The sequence below is a fragment of the Syngnathus scovelli genome, chromosome 7 (assembly GCF_024217435.2).
Source record: "Syngnathus scovelli strain Florida chromosome 7, RoL_Ssco_1.2, whole genome shotgun sequence".
Lineage (NCBI taxonomy): Eukaryota > Metazoa > Chordata > Actinopteri > Syngnathiformes > Syngnathidae > Syngnathus > Syngnathus scovelli.
This window is the reverse complement of record NC_090853.1, coordinates 15,322,518-15,338,052: the sequence shown is the minus strand read 5'-3', so window position 1 is coordinate 15,338,052 and position 15,535 is coordinate 15,322,518. Positions and strand designations below refer to the sequence as shown.

At 36.3% G+C, this 15,535-nt stretch overlaps 1 protein-coding gene and 1 long non-coding RNA gene across 5 annotated transcripts in view; both read right to left on the bottom strand.

Annotated features, from left to right (window-relative positions):
- The window catches only part of LOC137840418 (uncharacterized), a 29,408-nt gene extending 15,663 nt beyond the window's left edge, over window positions 1-13,745 (bottom strand). Inside the window, exon 1 of the long non-coding RNA XR_011087056.1 lies at window positions 23-13,745. This is a non-coding gene — a long non-coding RNA (uncharacterized lncRNA). The remainder of the gene's footprint in view (window positions 1-22) is intronic.
- LOC125972246 (WD repeat and SOCS box-containing protein 1) overlaps window positions 1-15,535 on the bottom strand; it is a 162,316-nt gene that overhangs the window by 126,129 nt on the left and 20,652 nt on the right. The gene's annotated exons all lie outside the window — the stretch shown is intronic.

Below are 15,535 nucleotides of genomic sequence, written 5' to 3'. Positions count from 1 at the left end.
TTATTAGTGTGAAGGTGAAGACCTTCACACTATTGTTATTGCTGTCCTTTATTATTATTATTCTACTTATTCCGCTCACTTTTTTGACGCTTAACTCCTTCCACATACTTCAACCGATTCACTCCGTTCCACTTTTCACTTATTCCAAATATTCATGACACGGCTGCTTACATTTTTTTTGTTCGAAAAATTTTCCGTTTTCACAAAATTCACGATTTTGTGGCATTTTTTTCCCCATTCATTCTTAATGGCAGATTCAACATTTCACATTTTTGTTGTTCCAGTTTGAAATTCACTTATTTCAACACATTCAAATCACATTGGGGACATTCCCAAACTTGCCAAATTCAAAAATTTCACGTTTTCACTTTTAAAATTTGCACAAAATTTCGCAAAATTTCACAAAATTTAGTTTTTCACTTCTAGTTTCTACATTTTTCCACCGATTCAACTCGTTCCAACTTTCAACTGTTCATCTTTTGCCTACCTATTCCACACCTTCCCACTTAGCAAAATTTCCAAATTTTCAATTTTGAAATTCACACCAAATTTTCCCAAAATTTAGTTTTTCCCTTCTAATTTCTACATTTTTCAACCGATTCAACCCATTCCAACTTTATTCACTTTGTTCACCTTATGCTTACCATATTCACCCCCTTCACCCCCACTTCCACAATTCAACCCTTGACCCCCACTTCCAGAGTGGCGGCCATCTTGGATTGACCCTGAAGTGCCCCAATGAACCCGGAATGAACTGGAAGTGCCCCAAATCAAACCGGAATTGACCCCAAATGAACCGGAAGTGACCTCAGGTAAACCGGAAGTGACCCCAAATCAAACCGGAAGTGACCCCAAATCAAACCGGAAGTGACCTTTTTAAACCGGAAGTGACCCCAAATAAACCGGAAGTGACCTCAGCTAGACCGGAAGTGCCTCTAATCAAACCGGAAGTGACCCAAATAGACCGGAAGTGACCAAATCAAACCGGAAGTGACCATATTTCAACATTAAGTGCCCTAAATACCTACATTTGCGCTAACTTTTGCAAATTTTGCCCGATTAAACCCATTTCAACATTTTAACCCCAAAAGTGAACTTCCTGAAGCCGTTTTTTTTCCTTTTGTTCCAAATTTCAAAAAATTTTGGCGCAATTTTTTTTTCTTTTAATTCCCATTCATTCTCTATTAGGATTCAAGATTTGCTCTAACTTCTACATTTTTTAACCGATCCAACTCGTTCCAACTTTCAACTGTTCCTCTTTTGCCTTCCTATTCCACAACTTCACACTTACCAAAAATTCTCTACAATTTTGTTTTTCTACTCTAATTTCTACATTTTCAACTTATTCAACCCATTCCACCTTTCAACTGTTCATCATTTTCCTACCTATTCCACAACTTCCCACTTACCCAAAATTCCAAATTTTCAATTTTGAAATTCACACCCAATTTTCCCAAATTTCCTTTTTCCCTTGTAATTTCTACATTTTTCAACCGATTCAACTCTTTTCAACATCATTCTGCAGCATTCCCCAAGTATTTATTCAACCTCTTCACCTTCACACGCAATTTCTTCAGGAATTGCAAATTCTAGTTATTATTCTACTTATTCCGCTCACTTTTTTGACGCTTAACTCCTTCCACATACTTCAACCGATTCACTCCGTTCCACTTTTCACTTATTCCAAATATTCATGACACGGCTGCTTACATTTTTTTTGTTCGAAAAATTTTCCGTTTTCACAAAATTCACGATTTTGTGGCATTTTTTTCCCCATTCATTCTTAATGGCAGATTCAACATTTCACATTTTTGTTGTTCCAGTTTGAAATTCACTTATTTCAACACATTCAAATCACATTGGGGACATTCCCAAACTTGCCAAATTCAAAAATTTCACGTTTTCACTTTTAAAATTTGCACAAAATTTTGCAAAATTTCACAAAATTTAGTTTTTCACTTCTAGTTTCTACATTTTTCCACCGATTCAACTCGTTCCAACTTTCAACTGTTCATCTTCTGCCTACCTATTCCACACCTTCCCACTTAGCAAAATTTCCAAATTTTCAATTTTGAAATTCACACCAAATTTTCCCAAAATTTAGTTTTTCCCTTCTAATTTCTACATTTTTCAACCGATTCAACCCATTCCAACTTTATTCACTTTGTTCACCTTATGCTTACCATATTCACCCCCTTCACCCCCACTTCCACAATTCAACCCTTGACCCCCACTTCCAGAGTGGCGGCCATCTTGGATTGACCCTGAAGTGCCCCAATGAACCCGGAATGAACTGGAAGTGCCCCAAATCAAACCGGAATTGACCCCAAATGAACCGGAAGTGACCTCAGGTAAACCGGAAGTGACCCCAAATCAAACCGGAAGTGACCCCAAATCAAACCGGAAGTGACCTTTTTCAACCGGAAGTGACCTTTCTCAACCGGAAGTGACCCCAAATAAACCGGAAGTGACCTCAGCTGGACCGGAAGTGCCTCTAATCAAACCGGAAGTGACCCAAATCAAACCGGAAATGACCATATTTCAACATTAAGTGCCCTAAATACCTACATTTGCGCTAACTTTTGCAAATTTTGCCCGATTAAACCCATTTCAACATTTTAACCCCAAAAGTGAACCTCCTGAAGCTGTTTCTTTCCTTTTGTTCCAAATTTCAGAAACTTTTGGTGCAATTTTTTTTTCTTTTAATTCCCATTCATTCTTTATTAGGATTCAAGATTTGCTCTAACTTCTACATTTTTTAACCGATTCAACTCGTTCCAACTTTCAACTGTTCCTCTTTTGCCTTCCTATTCCACAACTTCCCACTTACCAAAAATTCTCTACAATTTTGTTTTTCTACTCTAATTTCTACATTTTCAACTTATTCAACCCATTCCACCTTTCAACTGTTCATCATTTTCCTACCTATTCCACAACTTCCCACTTACCCAAAATTCCAAATTTTCAATTTTGAAATTCACACCCAATTTTCCCAAATTTCCTTTTTCCCTTGTAATTTCTACATTTTTCAACCGATTCAACTCTTTTCAACATCATTCTGCAACATTCCCCAAGTATTTATTCAACCTCTTCACCTTCACACGCAATTTCTTCAGGAATTGCAAATTCTAGTTATTATTATTATTATTCTACTTATTCCGCTCACTTTTTTGACGCTTAACTCCTTCCACATACTTCAACCGATTCACTCCGTTCCACTTTTCACTTATTCCAAATATTCATGACACGGCTGCTTACATTTTTTTTGTTCGAAAAATTTTCCGTTTTCACAAAATTCACGATTTTGTGGCATTTTTTTCCCCATTCATTCTTAATGGCAGATTCAACATTTCACATTTTTGTTGTTCCAGTTTGAAATTCACTTATTTCAACACATTCAAATCACATTGGGGACATTCCCAAACTTGCCAAATTCAAAAATTTCACGTTTTCACTTTTAAAATTTGCACAAAATTTTGCAAAATTTCACAAAATTTAGTTTTTCACTTCTAGTTTCTACATTTTTCCACCGATTCAACTCGTTCCAACTTTCAACTGTTCATCTTTTGCCTACCTATTCCACACCTTCCCACTTAGCAAAATTTCCAAATTTTCAATTTTGAAATTCACACCAAATTTTCCCAAAATTTAGTTTTTTCCTTCTAATTTCTACATTTTTCAACCGATTCAACCCATTCCAACTTTATTCACTTTGTTCACCTTATGCTTACCATATTCACCCCCTTCACCCCCACTTCCACAATTCAACCCTTGACCCCCACTTCCAGAGTGGCGGCCATCTTGGATTGACCCTGAAGTGCCCCAATGAACCCGGAATGAACTGGAAGTGCCCCAAATCAAACCGGAATTGACCCCAAATGAACCGGAAGTGACCTCAGGTAAACCGGAAGTGACCCCAAATCAAACCGGAAGTGACCCCAAATCAAACCGGAAGTGACCTTTTTAAACCGGAAGTGACCCCAAATAAACCGGAAGTGACCTCAGCTGGACCGGAAGTGCCTCTAATCAAACCGGAAATGACCATATTTCAACATTAAGTGCCCTAAATACCTACATTTGCGCTAACATTTGCAAATTTTGCCCGATTAAACCCATTTCAACATTTTAACCCCAAAAGTGAACCTCCTGAAGCCGTTTCTTTCCTTTTGTTCCAAATTTCAGAAACTTTTGGTGCAATTTTTTTTTCTTTTAATTCCCATTCATTCTCTAATAGGATTCAAGATTTGCTCTAACTTCTACATTTTTTAACCGATTCAACTCGTTCCAACTTTCAACTGTTCCTCTTTTGCCTTCCTATTCCACAACTTCCCACTTACCAAAAATTCTCTACAATTTTGTTTTTCTACTCTAATTTCTACATTTTCAACTTATTCAACCCATTCCACCTTTCAACTGTTCATCATTTTCCTACCTATTCCACAACTTCCCACTTACCCAAAATTCCAAATTTTCAATTTTGAAATTCACACCGAATTTTCCCAAATTTCCTTTTTCCCTTGTAATTTCTACATTTTTCAACCGATTCAACTCTTTTCAACATCATTCTGCAACATTCCCCAAGTATTTATTCAACCTCTTCACCTTCACACGCAATTTCTTCAGGAATTGCAAATTCTAGTTAGTGTGAAGGTGAAGACCTTCACACTATTGTTATTGCTGTCCTTTATTATTATTATTATTCTACTTATTCCGCTCACTTTTTTGACGCTTAACTCCTTCCACATACTTCAACCGATTCACTCCGTTCCACTTTTCACTTATTCCAAATATTCATGACACGGCTGCTTACATTTGTTTTGTTCGAAAAATTTTCCGTTTTTACAAAATTCACGATTTTGTGGCATTTTTTTCCCCATTCATTCTTAATGGCAGATTCAACATTTCACATTTTTGTTGTTCCAGTTTGAAATTCACTTATTTCAACACATTCAAATCACATTGGGGACATTCCCAAACTTGCCAAATTAAAAAATTTCACGTTTTCACTTTTAAAATTTGCACAAAATTTTGCAAAATTTCACAAAATTTAGTTTTTCACTTCTAGTTTCTACATTTTTCCACCGATTCAACTCGTTCCAACTTTCAACTGTTCATCTTTTGCCTACCTATTCCACACCTTCCCACTTAGCAAAATTTCCAAATTTTCAATTTTGAAATTCACACCAAATTTTCCCAAAATTTAGTTTTTCCCTTCTAATTTCTACATTTTTCAACCGATTCAACCCATTCCAACTTTATTCACTTTGTTCACCTTATGCTTACCATATTCACCCCCTTCACCCCCACTTCCACAATTCAACCCTTGACCCACACTTCCAGAGTGGCGGCCATCTTGGATTGACCCTGAAGTGCCCCAATGAACCCGGAATGAACTGGAAGTGCCCCAAATCAAACCGGAATTGACCCCAAATGAACCGGAAGTGACCTCAGGTAAACCGGAAGTGACCCCAAATCAAACCGGAAGTGACCCCAAATCAAACCGGAAGTGACCTTTTTAAACCGGAAGTGACCCAAAATAAACCGGAAGTGACCTCAGCTAGACCGGAAGTGCCTCTAATCAAACCGGAAGTGACCCAAATAGACCGAAAGTGACCAAATCAAACCGGAAGTGACCATATTTCAACATTAAGTGCCCTAAATACCTACATTTGCGCTAACTTTTGCAAATTTTGCCCGATTAAACCCATTTCAACATTTTAACCCCAAAAGTGAACCTCCTAAAGCTGTTTTTTTCCTTTTGTTCCAAATTTCAAAAAATTTTGGTGCAATTTTTTTTCTTTTAATTCCCATTCATTCTCTATTAGGATTCAAGATTTGCTCTAACTTCTACATTTTTTAACCGATTCAACTGTTTCCAACTTTGAACTGTTCTTCTTTTGCCTTCCTATTCCACAACTACCCACTTACCAAAAATTCTCTACAATTTTGTTTTTCTAATCTAATTTCTACATTTTTCAACTTATTCAACCCATTCGACCTTTCAACTGTTCATCATTTTCCTACCTATTCCACAACTTCCCACTTACCCAAAATTCCAAATTTTCAATTTTGTTACTCACACCCAATTTTCCCAAATTTCCTTTTTCCCTTGTAATTTCTACATTTTTCAACCGATTCAACTCTTTTCAACATCATTCTGCAACATTCCCCAAGTATTTATTCAACCTCTTCACCTTCACACGCAATTTCTTCAGGAATTGCAAATTCTAGTTATTATTATTATTATTATATTTTATTCTCCACACTTTTTTGTCCCGCTTCTTCTTCCACATAGTTCATCCGATTCACTCCGTTCCACTTTTGACGTGTTCCAAATATTCACGAGATGAGCGCTTCCATTTTTCTCGTTCTGAAAATTTTCCGATTTCGCAAAATTCGCGAACTTACGACAAATTTTTCCCCATTCATTCTTAATGGCAGATTCGACATTTCACATTTACATCATTCCACTTTTTTCTACATTGTTCAACCGATTCAACTCATTCCAACTTTCAACTGTTCATCTTTTGCCTACCTATTCCACAACTTCCCACTTACCAAAAATTCCAAATTTGAAATTCAACCAAATTCTCCAAAATTTCGTTTTTCCACTCTAACTTTTACGTTTTTCAACCGATTCAACCCATTCCAACTTTCAACTGTTCATCTTTTTCTAACTATTCCACAACTTCCAACTTATGAAAAATTCCAAATTTTCAAATTTGGAATTCAACCAAATTCTCAAAAATTTTGTTTTTCTACTCTAATTTCTACATTTTTAAACCGATTCAACTCATTCCAACTTTCAACTGTTCATGTTTTGCCTACCTATTCCACAGCTTCCCACTTACCAAAAATTCCATATTTGAAATTCAACCAAATTCTCCAACATTTTGTTTTTCTACTCTAATTTCTACATTTTTTAACCGATTCAACTCATTCCAACTTTCAACTGTTCATGTTTTGCCTACCTATTCCACAACTTCCCGTTTACCAAAAATTCCAAATTTGAAATTCAACCAAATTCTCCAAAATTTCGTTTTTCTAATCTAATTTCTACATTGTTCAACCGATTCAACCCATTCCAACTTTCAACTCTTCATCTTTTGCCTACCTATTCCACAACTTCCCACTTACCAAAAATTCCATATTTGAAATTCAACCAAATTCTCCAACATTTTGTTTTTCTACTCTAATTTCTACATTGTTCAACCGATTCAACCGTTTCCAACTTTCAACTCTTCATCTTTTGCCTACCTATTCCACAACTTCCGACTTACCAAAAATTCCAAATTTGGAATTCAACCAAATTCTCAAAAATTGTGTTTTTCTACTCTAATTTCTACATTTTTTAACCGATTCAACTCATTCCAACTTTCAACTGTTCATGTTTTGCCTACCTATTCCACAACTTCCCGTTTACCAAAAATTCCAAATTTGAAATTCAACCAAATTCTCCAAAATTTCGTTTTTCTAATCTAATTTCTACATTGTTCAACCGGTTCAACCCATTCCAACTTTCAACTGTTCATGTTTTGCCTACCTATTCCACAACTTCCCGTTTACCAAAAATTCCAAATTTGAAATTCAACCAAATTCTCCAAAATTTCGTTTTTCTAATCTAATTCCTACATTGTTCAACCGATTCAACCCATTCCAACTTTCAACTCTTCATCTTTTGCCTACCTATTCCACAACTTCCCACTTACCAAAAATTCCATATTTGAAATTCAACCAAATTCTCCAACATTTTGTTTTTCTACTCTAATTTCTACATTGTTCAACCGATTCAACCCATTCCAACTTTCAACTCTTCATCTTTTGCCTACCTATTCCACAACTTCCGACTTACCAAAAATTCCAAATTTGGAATTCAACCAAATTCTCAAAAAAATTTGTTTTTCTACTCTAATTTCTACATTTTTTAACCGATTCAACTCATTCCAACTTTCAACTGTTCATGTTTTGTCTACCTATTCCACAACTTCCCGTTTACCAAAAATTCCAAATTTGAAATTCAACCAAATTCTCCCAAATTTCGTTTTTCTAATCTAATTTCTACATTGTTCAACCGATTCAACCCATTCCAACTTTCAACTCTTCATCTTTTGCCTACCTATTCCATAACTTCCCACTTACCAAAAATTCCATATTTGAAATTCAACCAAATTCTCCAACATTTTGTTTTTCTACTCTAATTTCTACATTGTTCAACCAATTCAACCCATTCCAACTTTCAACTCTTCATCTTTTGCCTACCTATTCCACAACTTCCCACTTACCAAAAATTCCAAATTTGAAATTCAACCAAAATCTCCAAAATTTCGTTTTTCTACTGTAATTTCTACATTGTTCAACCGATTCAACCCATTCCAACTTTCAACTCTTCATCTTTTGCCTACCTATTCCACAACTTCCCACTTACCAAAAATTAAAAATTAAAAATTTGAAATTCAACCAAATTCTCAAACATTTTGTTTTTCTACTCTAATCTTTACATTGTGAAACCGATTCAATCCATTCCAACTTTCAACTTTTCATCTTTTGCTTACCTATTTCACAACTTCCCACTTACCAAAAATTCCAAATTTGAAATTCAACCAAATTCTGCAAAATTTCATTTTTCGACTCTAATTTGTACATTTTTCAACCGATTCAACCCATTCCAACTTTCAACTCTTCATCTTTTGCCTACGTATTACACAACTTCCCACTTACCAAAAATCCCAAATTTGAAATTCAACCAAATTCTCCAAAATTTCGTTTTTCTACTCTCATTTCTACATTTCTCTACCGATTCAACCCATTCCAACTTTCAACTCTTCATCTTTTGCTTACCTATTCCACAACTTCCCCTTACAAAAAATTCCAAATTTTGAAATTTGAAATTCAACCAAATTCTCCAAAAATGTGTTTTTCTACTCTAATTTTCACATTGTTCAACCGATTCAACCCATTCCAACTTTCAACTCTTCATCTTTTTCCTACCTATTCCCCAAATTTCCACTTGCCATAAATTCCACATTTTAAGATTTTAAACTCAACCAAATTCTCCAAAATTCTGAAATTCCACCAAATTCTCCAAAATTCCGTTTTTCACCTCTATTTTCTACATTTCTCAAGTAATTCAACTCGTTTCAGCATAATTCGCCAGCATTCCCCAAGAAGTGATTCAAAGTCTTCGCCTTCACACGCAATTTCTCCAGAAATTGCATTTTCTAGTTATTATTATTATTCTACTTATTCCGCTCACTTTTTTGACGCTTAACTCCTTCCACATACTTCAACCGATTCACTCCGTTCCACTTTTCACTTATTCCAAATATTCATGACACGGCTGCTTACATTTTTTTTGTTCGAAAAATTTTCCGTTTTCACAAAATTCACGATTTTGTGGCATTTTTTTCCCCATTCATTCTTAATGGCAGATTCAACATTTCACATTTTTGTTGTTCCAGTTTGAAATTCACTTATTTCAACACATTCAAATCACATTGGGGACATTCCCAAACTTGCCAAATTCAAAAATTTCACGTTTTCACTTTTAAAATTTGCACAAAATTTTGCAAAATTTCACAAAATTTAGTTTTTCACTTCTAGTTTCTACATTTTTCCACCGATTCAACTCGTTCCTACTTTCAACTGTTCATCTTTTGCCTACCTATTCCACACCTTCCCACTTAGCAAAATTTCCAAATTTTCAATTTTGAAATTCACACCAAATTTTCCCAAAATTTAGTTTTTCACTTCTAATTTCTACATTTTTCAACCGATTCAACCCATTCCAACTTTATTCACTTTGTTCACCTTATGCTTACCATATTCACCCCCTTCACCCCCACTTCCACAATTCAACCCTTGACCCCCACTTCCAGAGTGGCGGCCATCTTGGATTGACCCTGAAGTGCCCCAATGAACCCGGAATGAACTGGAAGTGCCCCAAATCAAACCGGAATTGACCCCAAATGAACCGGAAGTGACCTCAGGTAAACCGGAAGTGACCCCAAATCAAACCGGAAGTGACCCCAAATCAAACCGGAAGTGACCTTTTTAAACCGGAAGTGACCCCAAATAAACCGGAAGTGACCTCAGCTAGACCGGAAGTGCCTCTAATCAAACCGGAAGTGACCTAAATAGACCGGAAGTGCCTCTAATCAAACCGGAAGTGACCTAAATAGACCGGAAGTGACCCAAATCAAACCGGAAGTGACCCCAAATGAACCGGAAGTGACCTCAGGTAAACCGGAAGTGACCCCAAATCAAACCGGAAGTGACCTTTTTAAACCGGAAGTGACCTTTTTAAACCGGAAGTGACCCCAAATAAACCGGAAGTGACCTGAGCTAGACCGGAAGTGCCTCTAATCAAACCGGAAGTGACCCAAATCAAACCGGAAATGACCATATTTCAACATTAAGTGCCCTAATTACCTACATTTGCGCTAACTTTTGCAAATTTTGCCCGATTAAACCCATTTCAACATTTTAACCCCAAAAGTGAACCTCCTGAAGCCGTTTTTTTCCTTTTGTTCCAAATTTCAGAAACTTTTGGTGCAATTTTTTTTTCTTTTAATTCCCATTCATTCTCTATTAGGATTCAAGATTTGCTCTAACTTCTACATTTTTTAACCGATTCAACTCGTTCCAACTTTCAACTGTTCCTCTTTTGCCTTCCTATTCCACAACTTCCCACTTACCAAAAATTCTCTACAATTTTGTTTTTCTACTCTAATTTCTACATTTTCAACTTATTCAACCCATTCCACCTTTCAACTGTTCATCATTTTCCTACCTATTCCACAACTTCCCACTTACCCAAAATTCCAAATTTTCAATTTTGAAATTCACACCCAATTTTCCCAAATTTCCTTTTTCCCTTGTAATTTCTACATTTTTCAACCGATTCAACTCTTTTCAACATCATTCTGCAACATTCCCCAAGTATTTATTCAACCTCTTCACCTTCACACGCAATTTCTTCAGGAATTGCAAATTCTAGTTATTATTAGTGTGAAGGTGAAGACCTTCACACTATTGTTATTGCTGTCCTTTATTATTATTATTATTATTATTATTATTATTATTATTCTACTTATTCCGCTCACTTTTTTGACGCTTAACTCCTTCCACATACTTCAACCGATTCACTCCGTTCCACTTTTCACTTATTCCAAATATTCATGACACGGCTGCTTACATTTTTTTTGTTCGAAAAATTTTCCGTTTTCACAAAATTCACGATTTTGTGGCATTTTTTTCCCCATTCATTCTTAATGGCAGATTCAACATTTCACATTTTTGTTGTTCCAGTTTGAAATTCACTTATTTCAACACATTCAAATCACATTGGGGACATTCCCAAACTTGCCAAATTCAAAAATTTCACGTTTTCACTTTTAAAATTTGCACAAAATTTCGCAAAATTTCACAAAAGTTAGTTTTTCACTTCTAGTTTCTACATTTTTCCACCGATTCAACTCGTTCCAACTTTCAACTGTTCATCTTTTGCCTACCTATTCCACACCTTCCCACTTAGCAAAATTTCCAAATTTTCAATTTTGAAATTCACACCAAATTTTCCCAAAATTTAGTTTTTCCCTTCTAATTTCTACATTTTTCAACCGATTCAACCCATTCCAACTTTATTCACTTTGTTCACCTTATGCTTACCATATTCACCCCCTTCACCCCCACTTCCACAATTCAACCCTTGACCCCCACTTCCAGAGTGGCGGCCATCTTGGATTGACCCTGAAGTGCACCAATGAACCCGGAATGAACTGGAAGTGCCCCAAATCAAACCGGAATTGACCCCAAATGAACCGGAAGTGACCTCAGGTAAACCGGAAGTGACCCCAAATCAAACCGGAAGTGACCCCAAATCAAACCGGAAGTGACCTTTTTAAACCGGAAGTGACCCCAAATAAACCGGAAGTGACCTCAGCTAGACCGGAAGTGCCTCTAATCAAACCGGAAGTGACCCAAATAGACCGGAAGTGACCCAAATCAAACCGGAAGTGACCATATTTCTACATTAAGTGCCCTAAATACATACATTTGCACTAACTTTCGCAAATTTTGCCCGATTAAACCCGTTTCAACATTTTAACCCCAAAAGTGAACCTCCTGAAGCCTTTTTTTTCCTTTTGTCCCAAATTTCAAAAAATTTTGGTGCAATTTTTTTTGCTTTTAATTCCCATTCATTCTCTATTAGGATTCAAGTTTTGCTCTAACTTCTACATTTTTTAACCGATTTAATTCGTTCCAACTTTCAACTGTTCATCTTTTGCCTTCCTATTCCACAATTTCCCACTTACCAAAAATTCTCTGCAATTTTGTTTTTCTACTCTAATTTCTACATTTTTCAACTTATTCAAGCCATTCCACCTTTCAACTGTTCATTATTTTCCTACCTATTCCACAACTTCCCACTTACCCAAAATTCCAAATTTTCAATTTTGAAATTCACACCCAATTTTCCCTATTTTCCTTTTTCCCTTGTAATTTCTACATTTTTCAACCGATTCAACTCTTTTCAACATCATTCTGCAACATTCCCCAAGTATTTATTCAACCTCTTCACCTTCACACGCAATTTCTTCAGGAATTGCAAATTCTAGTTATTAGTGTGAAGGTGAAGACCTTCACACTATTGTTATTGCTGTCCTTTATTATTATTATTAGTGTGAAGGTGAAGACCTTCACACTATTGTTATTGCTGTCCTTTATTATTATTATTAGTGTGAAGGTGAAGACCTTCACACTATTGTTATTGCTGTCCTTTATTATTATTAGTGTGAAGGTGAAGACCTTCACACTATTGTTATTGCTGTCCTTTATTATTATTATTATTCTACTTATTCCGCTCACTTTTTTGACGCTTAACTCCTTCCACATACTTCAACCGATTCACTCCGTTCCACTTTTCACTTATTCCAAATATTCATGACACGGCTGCTTACATTTTTTTTGTTCGAAAAATTTTCCGTTTTCACAAAATTCACGATTTTGTGGCATTTTTTTCCCCATTCATTCTTAATGGCAGATTCAACATTTCACATTTTTGTTGTTCCAGTTTGAAATTCACTTATTTCAACACATTCAAATCACATTGGGGACATTCCCAAACTTGCCAAATTCAAAAATTTCACGTTTTCACTTTTAAAATTTGCACAAAATTTTGCAAAATTTCACAAAATTTAGTTTTTCACTTCTAGTTTCTACATTTTTCCACCGATTCAACTCGTTCCAACTTTCAACTGTTCATCTTTTGCCTACCTATTCCACACCTTCCCACTTAGCAAAATTTCCAAATTTTCAATTTTGAAATTCACACCAAATTTTCCCAAAATTTAGTTTTTCCCTTCTAATTTCTACATTTTTCAACCGATTCAACCCATTCCAACTTTATTCACTTTGTTCACCTTATGCTTACCATATTCACCCCCTTCACCCCCACTTCCACAATTCAACCCTTGACCCCCACTTCCAGAGTGGCGGCCATCTTGGATTGACCCTGAAGTGCCCCAATGAACCCGGAATGAACTGGAAGTGCCCCAAATCAAACCGGAATTGACCCCAAATGAACCGGAAGTGACCTCAGGTAAACCGGAAGTGACCCCAAATCAAACCGGAAGTGACCCCAAATCAAACCGGAAGTGACCTTTTTAAACCGGAAGTGACCCCAAATAAACCGGAAGTGACCTCAGCTAGACCGGAAGTGCCTCTAATCAAACCGGAAGTGACCCAAATAGACCGGAAGTGCCTCTAATCAAACCGGAAGTGACCATATTTCAACATTAAGTGCCCTAAATACCTACATTTGCGCTAACTTTTGCAAATTTTGCCCGATTAAACCCATTTCAACATTTTAACCCCAAAAGTGAACTTCCTGAAGCCGTTTTTTTTCCTTTTGTTCCAAATTTCAAAAAATTTTGGCGCAATTTTTTTTCTTTTAATTCCCATTCATTCTCTATTAGGATTCAAGATTTGCTCTAACTTCTACATTTTTTAACCGATTCAACTCGTTCCAACTTTCAACTGTTCCTCTTTTGCCTTCCTATTCCACAACTTCACACTTACCAAAAATTCTCTACAATTTTGTTTTTCTACTCTAATTTCTACATTTTCAACTTATTCAACCCATTCCACCTTTCAACTGTTCATCATTTTCCTACCTATTCCACAACTTCCCACTTACCCAAAATTCCAAATTTTCAATTTTGAAATTCACACCCAATTTTCCCAAATTTCCTTTTTCCCTTGTAATTTCTACATTTTTCAACCGATTCAACTCTTTTCAACATCATTCTGCAGCATTCCCCAAGTATTTATTCAACCTCTTCACCTTCACACGCAATTTCTTCAGGAATTGCAAATTCTAGTTATTATTATTATTATTCTACTTATTCCGCTCACTTTTTTGACGCTTAACTCCTTCCACATACTTCAACCGATTCACTCCGTTCCACTTTTCACTTATTCCAAATATTCATGACACGGCTGCTTACATTTTTTTTGTTCGAAAAATTTTCCGTTTTCACAAAATTCACGATTTTGTGGCATTTTTTTCCCCATTCATTCTTAATGGCAGATTCAACATTTCACATTTTTGTTGTTCCAGTTTGAAATTCACTTATTTCAAAACATTCAAATCACATTGGGGACATTCCCAAACTTGCCAAATTCAAAAATTTCACGTTTTCACTTTTAAAATTTGCACAAAATTTTGAAAAATTTCACAAAATTTAGTTTTTCACTTCTAGTTTCTACATTTTTCCACCGATTCAACTCGTTCCAACTTTCAACTGTTCATCTTTTGCCTACCTATTCCACACCTTCCCACTTAGCAAAATTTCCAAATTTTTAATTTTGAAATTCACACCAAATTTTCCCAAAATTTAGTTTTTCCCTTCTAATTTCTACATTTTTCAACCGATTCAACCCATTCCAACTTTATTCACTTTGTTCACCTTATGCTTACCATATTCACCCCCTTCACCCCCACTTCCACAATTCAACCCTTGACCCCCACTTCCAGAGTGGCGGCCATCTTGGATTGACCCTGAAGTGCCCCAATGAACCCGGAATGAACTGGAAGTGCCCCAAATCAAACCGGAATTGACCCCAAATGAACCGGAAGTGACCTCAGGTAAACCGGAAGTGACCCCAAATCAAACCGGAAGTGACCCCAAATCAAACCGGAAGTGACCTTTTTCAACCGGAAGTGACCTTTTTCAACCGGAAGTGACCCCAAATAAACCGGAAGTGACCTCAGCTGGACCGGAAGTGCCTCTAATCAAACCGGAAGTGACCTAAATAGACCGGAAGTGACCCAAATCAAACCGGAAGTGACCCCAAATGAACCGGAAGTGACCTCAGGTAAACCGGAAGTGACCACAAATCAAACCGGAAGTGACCTTTTTAAACCGGAAGTGACCTTTTTGAACCGGAAGTGACCACAAATAAACCGGAAGTGACCTCAGCTAGACCGGAAGTGCCTCTAATCAAACCGGAAGTGACCCAAATCAAACCGGAA